The sequence below is a fragment of the Heliangelus exortis genome, chromosome 10 (assembly GCF_036169615.1).
Source record: "Heliangelus exortis chromosome 10, bHelExo1.hap1, whole genome shotgun sequence".
NCBI lineage: Eukaryota > Metazoa > Chordata > Aves > Apodiformes > Trochilidae > Heliangelus > Heliangelus exortis.
In genome coordinates, this window is record NC_092431.1 from 20754556 (window position 1) to 20766832 (window position 12277).

Below are 12277 nucleotides of genomic sequence, written 5' to 3' on the forward strand. Positions count from 1 at the left end.
TCATCTATATAATTTAATTTTATACTTTCGTGAAATACTGAGCTTACTGAAATGATCTGGGATTAAAAAATAACAAAAACCAAGCTTCAAGAAGTGGGTTTTTAAGTCAGTTTGTTTCAGTGCTCCAGTTTATAATGCTTCCTTAAAAATATTATCTTGGCAGAACTGAGGAGGCAGCCACTTTGAACACATAACAGGAAACTCACCATCAAGGGAAGGAGACAGAGTTTCTGAATTTGGCTTTCTTGGGAAAACCAACATCTTGGCAAGCCTGCACCTTTAGCATCCACGTATTCTCAGGCAGTACAGAGTATAATTATTTCACCACAAGGCCCCTTAATTATCAATTTTTGCAAAGTACACTTTACCAGTAACTTTTCTTCTTCCAACACTGCATTCACTGTGAGTTTTCACAGAAAGGCTGAGCCAATGTAACATCATTCTCATACTTGGAGCATTTTGCCTTCTTCATTCACTGCTCCTTCCTTGCAGCAGTTACAGCACTCACCATGTCAGCCCTGGGCAGAGGTGTTTCAGCTCCCATAAAGTCACAGAGAACTATTAACTTCTTTTGCTGGATTAGCTGTCTCTGCTTCAGTGAGTGAAACTGGCTTATGGTATGATCAAAGAGAGCAGGCAGCCAGCAGCAGGGAAGCAACAGGGATGTGTGTCCAGAAGAGGGAATTGAATTGAATTGACTCTCAGGAGTGACAAGCCACTAAACCAGGTCAACATCAGAAGAAGCAAAACAAAGCCTCACCCTGGCTGAAGAGAATAACCAATGGCTCAGTTACTGTTGGATGTAATAGTTTTCAAAACAAGTCTTGTCACCTTCCATGTTTTCTGGATATAAAGGATATAACCACAGAAGAACTGCAGTTCTCTGGAAGAGAAGCCCAGCTCCTGGGCAATGGAAGCATTACTCCTACACTAGGACATGCAGTAGTAGCAGGGAATATTCTTTATGTCTTTCTTAACACTGTAAGCAGTACGAGCAGTGATACCACTATGGATGTGCTTTTTGGACTAAGATCAATGAAGAGAACTCTATCAGATGGAAGAGATTTATACCCCAGCCCCTCTGTCCCTCACTGAACTGCTGCTCATCCCTAACTGCCTTCCAGGACACACAAACCTCCACTGGCAGCAAATGTCTGGTGGGTCACTTCTCTGCAGCTCCTGTCCTAGCAAAAAGCAGCAACACTCCTGGCAAGGGGAAGGGAGGCTGAAGACTTCCATTAAAGCAAGACAACCACAGATGTAATGCAGACCCAGCTGTCAGGAGGCCAAAGGAAAGAGAACAGAGAAAAAAGGCAAAAAAGCAGGGGCAGAGGCACAGTTATGCTCAGACTGTGCAATGATGGTAGAGCACAGCAAAATCTAATGCCAGAGGTGCAGCTCTGGCACTGCAGGAACTAAGAACTCTGTCATGCATGTTCAGACTTGCAATAATTCTGTATATCACCATATGCTGTACATGCTAACAGCAAGGACCCTTCAGCTGTTTCTTTCAAGCATGAAAAAGGGAGCCAATATTGGCTGGATTCTGTCTGAAAGTTGTGGGAGGATAATGGCCACAGGACATAAAATTAAGCTTTTGCCACCTAAACACCTGTAGTTTTACTGCCATTATGAGGTGACTCCTCTGGACATAAAGAATCAACCTGTTTGAATTGTAACCTGCAGATACTGCTCATTATGATTTTACATGAGCTGTAACCAGAATTTTTCTTAAGGAGAGGGATCAAGTATGTCTTAGTCCTGTTAAATTTTGCTATGGATCCAGGCTGATGTCAATTAAGCCACAATCATAACTGTCTGACTTTGTGATCCTAGCAACACATCTGAGACTACAGCAAGAGATACAGCCAGCAGCCCAGAACACAGGAGTGTCTGTGAAGAGAAAGGGAATTGGTCAAGTATTTTCAGACCTATTAAAATATTTTATTTCACGGAGCCTTGTGTACCGCTAGAAAAGCCAAGTGTAGCCACAAAGAGATCTGCTTTCTTCTGAGGACATCGTTTCCCTGGGTGTATTGGAAGAAAAGCACATGTCAAGCACTCCGGAATGAGCGCTGGATAGCGCTGAGGGCTCCAGGCACTCACCAGTGCATGGAGTAGTGCCACCTTTTGGTCATTTTCTGCAAAAAAACCCTTTTCCTTATTTTTTTAAATCTCATTAACATTGTTTCTTTTCCCATGAAGTCCTTCTGCCTTGGACATTCTCTCTCCCTTTCAACTTACCTCTTCCTTTGCCACAGATTAATGCCATTTATCTGCTAACACTTTTTATTGCCTTTCTTTCCGTTGTCTTATAGTGATAAATAAATAAAAAAAACACCACCACAACCAAATTTAAAATTAGTAGCATAATCTTTGTTCTGCTTAGGTCCACTAGAAATTTCAAACCTGTGCTGCAGTGATGGAATCAACCTGGTTCTGGCATTGCCAATTCCACAGTTCCTGATTAAACTTTTTCTCCCATTCTAAATTAAAACAATCTTATTACATTGTACAATTGCCCCAGGTAAGAACCACTTTCTCCTCTTACTATACAGCATCTATTGCTATCAGAGTGTTAATTTTTAACTATAAGTTGTCCTCCACTTGCATATCAGCTTTTAAATGAGAATGGGCTTTCTAACCATTGTTTTAACCACTAAAATCATTAATAATCAGGACACAGAGAAAAAAAAAGAATGTGATGAGAGCATCTAGTTTCTGAGGCATAACATACAGTGCCCCTCCATCATTACCATATCTGAAGCAGTTCCAGACATGCCCAGTAACACATCCCTGTGCACCTGGAACAATTTTAGCAAGCTAGGAGGACCAGAATTGTGGTAAGCAGGCATTTTCAGCATTACAATTTTGGCTAATTTTGCATTTGGCATAGTACAGGCTTGTATTTGATTTTTTTTCTTGATATTGCCATATTTTTTTTCTGTTGTTTTATACAATAAAGTAGGAAGCTAGCTGGTGATGGCTTCATGTGAATCAGCAGGGCCAGAGGGCCTCCTCAGGGGAGTAACTCAGTCACCTCTGATGAATTTTTACCCTGAATTGCCCTCTGGGTGGCAGAAACCTTTTTCTCCCAACAATTATGGGGGATCCTAGGATTCCTACTCACCTAACACAGGCACGTGCCTTGGAGTCCCTTGAATTAGGCTGTGGGAAAAGCACCCAGAGTTCCAAAAAATGCCTCCTTTGCATGGGTAAGGCAGCACCACCCAGTTTGTATAAAAGCACATAAATTATGGGAGTCATCCTCTCTGACACTGCTGTGCTCACATCTCATACAGAGCTGCCATGCAGTTGATATAAACCCACCACCTCTCCCAGAAGCCCCATTTCAGCTATTTCAGGACTAAATCTATCACTGGCCTTAGCTTTCATCTTACCCTTTTGTCAAAATTTTCTAGGATTTAAATATAATCCAACTAGAAAGAAAAGAGATTATTTCCTCAGTAAGTAATGATAATTTCTCTTGTGTTGGTGTGGTGTGAATACAGACAGCATCCCAAAGTCTTACAGGCAGTAGTGCAATAAAGTTCTTTTTCGGTGTGATTAAACATCAAATAGTTTTAAAGAACCCATTTATAAAATTTGAATTTCAAATGCTTATTTCACTGCTGAGAATCTTGTATTATATTCAGCCAGCTGATCTATTAAATCCTCCCAATCCCTAAACTGCACTGGCCAAAGTATTATCATTCATTAAATAAGGATAGTGACTACCTCATTTAAAATGAATCCTAGTAGCTGACAGGCAGTGGAGGGAACAGCAGTGTGACATGAGCCAGAAATTCAGCTACCTAAAGGGAATAGCATTGAGGGGTGGTGGATATGAGACAGGAAAATGCCTGCATGATGATGACTGCAAAGGAGGCCATTCAGAGCATCTACACAAGCAATATTTCTTTCATTGTCTTGGCTGCAATCCAGGATTATATACCCACACATATATATATATATATATATGTGTATAAAAAATTACACAGTTCATCCTGGTATATAATGTAAAACACACGTTAGATATCCCTACATGTATTAATCCAACAGTTGTGCACTACTTCCTATGAAAGTCCAGTAATGTGTTACAAGGAGTAATACTATTTTATTGTTTAAATAGATTTCCCTTTGTGATGCACAGAAAACCATCTTATGTATCTTTTGTGTCTCATTTGGCAAACAGACATTTCCAAGGATTTTAAGCCTCTGATGACAAAGTAATAATTCAGTTTCAATTCTTGCAACTTCAGCATTTGCCTAAGTTCTTGCACATGACTAAATAAGTCAGTGGGAATGTTCACATGATTAGATTTTAGGCATATTGATACAGTTGAAAAAACTATGGCTTTATTATGTATGTGGATAGAAGAAGTTTTATGACAAAGCAGAGAAAAGGAGTTTATAACAACCAGGTATGTTCTGCATAGAACTTGGAATTAAATCAAGGACCTGAAATTGAACAGATGATTCAAAGTAATACTTAAGTATAAATAATAATATCCTTCAGGATTACTTCTGTCTGCTCTTTAATTGTTTGAGGATTCACTTTCTGTATGCTTGCAGCTGATTTTAACAACAACAAAAAAAAAAAAAAAAAAAAAAAAAAAAGAAAAAAAAGAAAGAAAAAACTAGAAGAGCAAACTCACCACATGAGTAAACTCACTATGTGAATAACTCACTCAGATACATAAAACCTTCCAGAGATGGAGGTGTTCTTTAGAAATCAGCTTCTCTTTTAGCTCCAGTGCCTACTGGAACAAATTTTCACCAACTTATGGATCCACACAAGCACACTGTGTCTGCCTACCTGTGTCAGTGTCATGATCAACAGATGGGTGTGTTGGGATGGAATGCCAGTGTGTGTTGCAGCCAAGCCATGCATCTGTACAGCCCGGATGAACAAAGGGCTCTTTCAAGCATGCAACAGAAATAAGGTTTCTAAGTGAGTTCTCAGATATATTAGAACAATTTTGCTCTCAGCAAGGTGGTACCACCCTTTCTGGGCAGTTACTATGGAGTATACCAGTGCTACATAAAGGAGAGCCTGTGCAGGGTACACAGAGGACTACCTGCATATTCTCAATCCCACTTTTAAGAGCAACTTATTTTAAATCAGCAAGTTGGAGGGAGTGGAGAAGGGTAAAAGGTATTTCTGGTGAGCAAAAAGTGAAATCTTCAGACTTTCTCCAGTAAAACCTTGAAAGTCCTTTTTTGTTTGTTTTCATAGGAAAAAAAAATAACCAAACTTAAATAATACAAACTAAAAAGCAAAACCACAGGGATACTGGAAAACAAGAGCTATGTCTATCAAACTAAGCCAAAGCAAATGGAGTGGTGTGACATGTTCTTCCAGTGCATGGAAAAGACAGGTATGAAATGTTTAGTTCAAATTCAGTCTGTATAGAAGAGGAAAATGCTTTCATTTGGTCTTGTCCAGAACGGTTCTGTTGGAATTCAGGATGTGTCCACAATTTTTAAGATTGCATTCAACTGCAATTCAATTGCTGTCAATGGCATTTCAGCCAGGAGTGCAGCAACAAGGTCAAGAGAAGTTTAGAATTTATTAGAGAGAAAAGATTGCTGCTGTGGGACTTCTCTGGCACCGAGCCCTGGAGAGCAGAAAGGAGCCCCCCATAACTTCTGCTCTACACAATCTCCATTGTTCTCTCAGGTTTCACAGCTGCAAAGGTTGCTTCCTCCTTCAGCAAGCAAGACCCATCCTCCCTGCAAAGCTGCACAGCAGCTCCAAGACAGGAAGGATTTTTGTGTCTCATCTGGAGGGGCTGAGAGGGTTGACCTGGTCCAGTCCTTGCTGCTCATACTGCTCTGCACCCAGAACCAATTCACTTGGCATTTGCCTCTGTGTTTTCTAGTCCCGATAAAAATTACTTGAAGAATACACCTCCTAAATTATTTAATCTTTTTAATTATTATTTAATAAAAATACCTTTTGCCTTCTATGTGAGTTTGAAGATAGACTGAGAACATATTGATTAAATATTTTAAAGCCCTGTTTAATTGATTAGCTGTGCTCCTCAGTGACACTCCTCACCTCACAGTTTCTTTTAATGGAGGGTGCTCAGGCTAAGCATCTTTCCCAAACTTTAGTAACTCGATCCTTTTCTTCACTGGAATTCCCCCAAGCCTCCTGGCAGTAGTCACCCTCAACTCCCAGCTGATGACAGTCTAAAAGGCAGCATATTTGTGGTGTGAAGAAACTAGAGATTGAACAAATTCCTGGAATTCGAAAGAGAGATACCCATGCTATAAAATGGGAGTTGTCGAGCAGGTATCCGAGCCCCCTGCTATGGCCTAGTGCCATCTCGTGGACACCAGAGGTTTCCAGCAGTAAGCAAGAAGAGGCAAGGAAGGTTGAAAAGGAGAAAATAGGTCAAAAGGAAATAAACCACAAAACCTTTCTGTTAGCTAGGCACCAGAAAAACAAACAAAAACCAAACAAAAAACCAACATAGAAAAAAATCATTTGTTTTACTTCATGGACCTGGTGGTCTAAAAAAGACAACAGGTCACTGGGGTTTTTTCTGATGAAGTGATTTCATATTATTTCCAAATAATCCTACTCCACTCCAAAGGGAAGGGAAACAATTTTGATTTATAATGAGTTAAAATCAGAGTTTCATTGGAAAGATAATCTGTCCTGCTGCTGAATTCCCACTGTAGCTGTTTCAGTTACTAAACTTCCCAAAATAAATGCATCGCTAATCAGCAACTACTAAACCAGCATCCAGTCTGAATCTAACCTTTTGCAATAAAGTAATTAAAAAATTATTACTCAGATTAGGAACTATGTTGTTTCCCTAGGCAGATCACAATCTCCTTCACTGCTTTGGTTCATTTTTTTTCTGAACTAACTGGAAACTCTTTTGCTAATGGAAAAGTATCTGCCATTATTAGATTAGGACTTGGCAGCAAATTCTGAAATATTACTGTCTGTCATATCAGGTGACACCAGGGCTTAAAACTTTTCACATTCTTTAGTTACACATTCTAGCAGAGCTCTGCAGAAATTCTCACATCTGAACTTTAAAAAAAAGTCCCATTTTTGCTTTCTGCTTGATGAGGAATGAGCACAAAGAACTCTGGCATTTTTATTTTGTTGAGAAAAATCAGTTAGTTTTAGCACAGAAAAAAAAAATAACTTGGCTTAATTCCATCATGGATATATGTGTCCCATTAAAATTACTTTTCTTGAGGGAAGGTACCCACGCTCATCATAAAATGTAGGAAATTTAGGTTTTCAAATTAGCCAAGTCAATGGACTCACACCTAGGCTCTCAGTAAAAGATGCCAAAAAAAAAGGAGGATCTAGCATTTGCCACCCATAAATAGTTAAGGCCCAATCCTTATTTGGGATTCTCAGCTCCTGTCCCTCTTCCCTTTTCCTTCCCTCTTCTCCATTTGCAATACTTAGTAACTTAATGGTTAAAGAATTTGCTTTTGTAGGGGAAAGTGCATGTTTTAATTGATCCTCTGAATAAACTGAAGCCTGGGAAGACCTTTGACTACTGCTGTTGGGGTTTCTTTTAGGGGGGCATAGAAAAACTTTACATGTCTTGTTCCAACCTGTCCTCTGCGTAGAGAGATCTAGATCCAGTTGCCATTAAAACAAACCAACCCCACAAATCCACAGCCCCTCACATAACAATTTCAAGATTCCTTCATCTACAAATACAGTTTGATTTCAAGCAGCTTTTTTGGACATTCCCTATAAATAAGCTAAGTTCTTTAATTTCTTACAAAAATACAGACTTGAGGTGGTTTTCTCTCTTTTAAATTGGCAAGACTTGCTTGTCAGACACAGTAAGATTTTAGAATGCTGCTCCAGTCTTAGAACATATAGTGACATTGACAGAATGTTTTATGATGTGATCTTTCTTTCCTACTCCCAGCCAAGATTAATAAAGTCCTCACCACCCCTTTGGCCTCCAGATCTTATTCCAGCAGGAAATCACACCTTAAAGTAAGTGAACCTTCCAGATACTTCATCAATTCTCATTAACAGTGAAAGTAGCAGGCATGTTCCATCACAGATCCTCCCAAATGCATTGAAGTGAAACAGGAAAAAAATTGTGTGTTCATCTACACATGTAAGCATCATCTGTGGTTATAATCAGTATCCTTTCTTTCTAGACAATACACATGTAAGAATTTGGCTTACCCTGAAGGTTTCAGGAGTTTCTTTTTGTATAAGAACTCCTGTATTACTGCAGCCATTAACTATTTCATTAATGTCTGCAATAATGTTCATTGATTTCATTAATGTATTTTAAAATACCAGCCTAGTATAAATGAAGAAATACTTTACATGTATCCATTTCTGAGCATTATGACACTGTACAGTACCACATCCAGTGAATTTCTCTGAAAAATCGTTTCAGAAATATTAACATAATTAACAGATTTTTTAAAAGCTAACTAGTGGGGAAAAAAAGAAGCCCAAGTGGAGTAAACCAGAAAAATTTTAGCAGAGATGAGCCAAAGTGCTTGAGGAACTCCATTAATCAGTTCAGTTCAGGCTCAGTCCAGTGATGGGACTGTATTCAATGCTTGTGTGACTGTCAGTTTTAACCATGGAATGGCAATGCATCCCTGTGCTCAATCAAGTTTTTGCATTACTCTAGAAAATGGTATCAAATCTGTATTTTGTAAGCTTTTTCTCCCTTGTTCAAACAGTAACATTTCCAGGATATAACTGATTTATTGTACTGTGAGTTATTATTCCAGATTTCCAAGGAGAAAGGAGTGGTATTTTTGCCTCCAAGATTGCTCCAAGAAAACACCTGCATTCAGAATAAGAAATTTTATGGAGCTATAAGATATTGTCCAGGGTGCAAGTGGAAATATTAAGAGTTATATCCCATCTGAGGCTGAAATAAATATATTTTAAATTTGTTCTTTGCTCTTACACACATGGAGTATGTTTAATGTAACTTTCAATGCCTGTAGTAGGTTCTAAAGCATAACTGAGATCAATTTACTGTCAGAAGAAGGAACTATGTATTCACACAGGAATATTACTTCTATTCTTATTCCATATTTTAGGCTGAAACCTAGTGAGCATTTTCATTGCTACCAAAGAGAAACTGACATGAAGAAAAAAAACCCTTATTGTAATCCCATAACCTCTAACTTACTTTTAACTCAACTCAAGCTTTTATTATGATTACACTATAAAAAGAACAAATGTAAACGGCACCACAAAAATAAAATCATTTCATTTCTCTCCACTTCATACACCACAGTGACACAGGTAAGATCTGATTAAGTGGCCAAGTCCAGCAAAAGACATGGATATCTGATACACTCTCAACCAAAGCTCTCTGGCAGTTTCCTGAAGCCACACTCAGTACCAGGCAGCAGTGTCCACCCCATGGCTCAGTCCTGCTCCCATGAAAGGACTTCTGTCAAGCAAATGCACTTAAGGTGCCAGAGAGTGGCTGGAGTCTTTTAGATTCCAACACAAGAGCCAGCCCTACACTTCCATGCACACCTATAACTCACAGCTAAGACACAGGACATCAATTTTTTGCCAGAGCAACATACTTCAGTAACAGAATTACAAAATACTCTGCAGTTGTATAGAGCTTTACAAAGGACAGGGAAGGATGGCAGTGCAGAACTACCTAATGGTACCTGTCTAATTTTTCAGATTTGAGATAAGAACAAAGGGATTTTGATAGATTTAGATTTTTTTTATAGATTTCTGTAAAGCCTTCAACACTTTGCCACAGCATTCTCCTGGAGAAACTGGCTAGTTATGGCTTATGGCTAATTCTCACAATTCCTCTTGCTATTTACAAAGGAGCCCTGCTCCACAGAGAACAGAAAACAGCAAAACCAAGCAGGACACTAAATTAATCTCAGGGCTTTGAGGACATTAGAAGCCACTCAAGCTTTGCTCTAGAGACTCTTCATGTATTTATAACCCTGCAGTTCATAATTTCCTTCCATTTACTCCCTACAAGGATGACTTACCAAATGTACAGATAAATAGGCACTGTGGGCCCCTTATACACCAGCAGCATCTGATTTTAGGACCCACACTCCAACCAGGTTTGAAGACGTCCTGGACAGAAACATTTATTGTGCAGCAAAAACTAGAGGAGCTTCCTGATAAATACTATGCATAAAAACAAAACCATTGGAAAGGGAGTCTGATGATAAAAGTAACTAAAGAGCCACTTCAGAGATGAGGAGAACATTTGGTTTCTGCACAAACAGTACTGGTTTTCTTTACTGTTATATTTCTTTGTTAATAGATTTTTGCTGAGCCCAAAAGGCACAAAGTTACCCACCAAAAAAGACTACAGCATTATGGTAAGGTGTAGATGGCACAGGGTTGCCAAAATTCCAAGACTGGGTTCTGAAAACACCTTTCTCAACAAAGGAGCTACTGCACCTAATCTTTCTTTTTCTTTATTGTAAGTTATGGGTTTTATTCTGCAAAGAACAAAGTAGCTTTCACTGTAAGTGGGAGTGTGAATGACTGAGCCTACACCACCACCCTTGATGTGTGCCCTGAAGCAACTCTTTGCTTTCTCTGTCCTCTTCACACTTCAGTGTCAAATGAACACACTGCAGTACCTTCCTCTGAGCAGGGATGGAAAAATAACCAGTAAGGTACACATATAAACAGATTTTTTGATCCTTACTTCTAAAACAAGAAGGCTGACAGGGTTTGGGTTAGGCAGCCTTTGGTATACTGATTTTTTTTCTTTTTTTACTACAGTAAAATTCAGAAACTTTCAGAAAAATTACCAGAACATAAAGATAATTTCCTGTCAAATCTTCCATTAAATATTTGTCAGCCTTCAATTTCTGGATATGGGATTATGGGAGAGTGTACAGCTCTTAGGACTGGGTAACAACCATCTTTTTCAAGAGGAGAGGGGCAGACCAGGAGCCTATACCACCAGCTGCAGGACTGTATGGAGGCCAAGAGGAGCAAGCACACCACCCAGCACTGCCTCCAAATTGAAATAATTAAGAGTTAGTTTCTGATTCATCTGTGATATGTTGTCTCTTCAGTCTGTGCTTCCTTCATAAACAGATGGACTGCAAATATTCATGAAACAAATTTTTCAAAACCAACTTGTGTCCTCACAACTGAATAGTAACTGGCCAAACCTTTGTGAAAATGTAACTGAAACAGATCTCTGGGTGTAAGTGTAAGAACTATAGAATATCATAAACCTTGACCAGACATTTTTAGAATTTGAAAGACACTATTAAATGACACAGTGACATGACATTGACCTGCTTTGCAATGGTACTTGACAAGCCTTATAAAATGTGCTCTCTCATGCACAGGAGAAGATTTAAAAGATTAGGAGTGCTTGTTTTAGAAAAAGATGAAAGAAAATCTGGGCTAAGATCTATACATGGCATATTTTGCTTTGTTTTTTTATTCATAAGGCAAGAACAGATATTCATAATTCCAACAGCCTAACATATGCCTGTAATGTTTGTGTTGACCTATAAATTAAATTCTGTCATCTTTACTTTGTCTGAAAAGCTAATGTTGTTTCTTCTGCTGCATTTTTCCACTTTGAAGTAAATACACATTTAATAGTAAAGTCTTTCCATTCAGCAATGATACCATTAACAAGAAATGTGCCAAAAAATGGTAATGTCAGTCATTCAGTTGGGTTCACTCTAGAAAAACAGGCTGCCTGCAGCACCAGGAAACTGTTTTTCCTTGTTTGCTTTTGTTGTGAAAGGGCAGAGGTGAGGTAGGCAATGGATCTCATGAATTCTGGAACTGCTAGGGACCTTTTGCCAGAGAAAACAGAGCATGACAGATTTTCCCATATGAGGTCTGTGTAACAACTCATCAGCTGAGTACAGGAGTAAGGGTGTACTCCATAACCTGTTAATCACAGTGGTCTTCTGGTTGTTCTCAGAAGCACAGGACAAAGTGAATGTTATAATCCACAGCATTTTGAGGGCTGATCAAGTGAGTAGTATTTAACATCCAGCTCTAAGAAAACCTGTTATGCTCCAATCCAAAATATGCTGAAAGTCACAGCTTACAGAGAAAGAAGAGGCAGAAGCTGATTCAGTGGCTCCATATTGCTCAGCTCTTTACCCTTAGAGAGCAAAGTGGATCCATAAGGTATCAGTCAACGTAGGAACCATGCAAAAAGCTCCTAGAATGGGGTCTAGAGATGAGATGAATGCTTCCTGCCATCCTTTTTTAGTTCATAATATTCCTAAAAAAAGTATTTCAATTGTGTTCCTTTGC

General features: G+C 38.9%; 1 protein-coding gene across 4 annotated transcripts in view; it reads right to left on the reverse strand.

The window, feature by feature from the left end:
• JADE1 (jade family PHD finger 1) overlaps nt 1-12277 on the reverse strand; it is a 109374-nt gene that overhangs the window by 78839 nt on the left and 18258 nt on the right. The window lies entirely within an intron of this gene.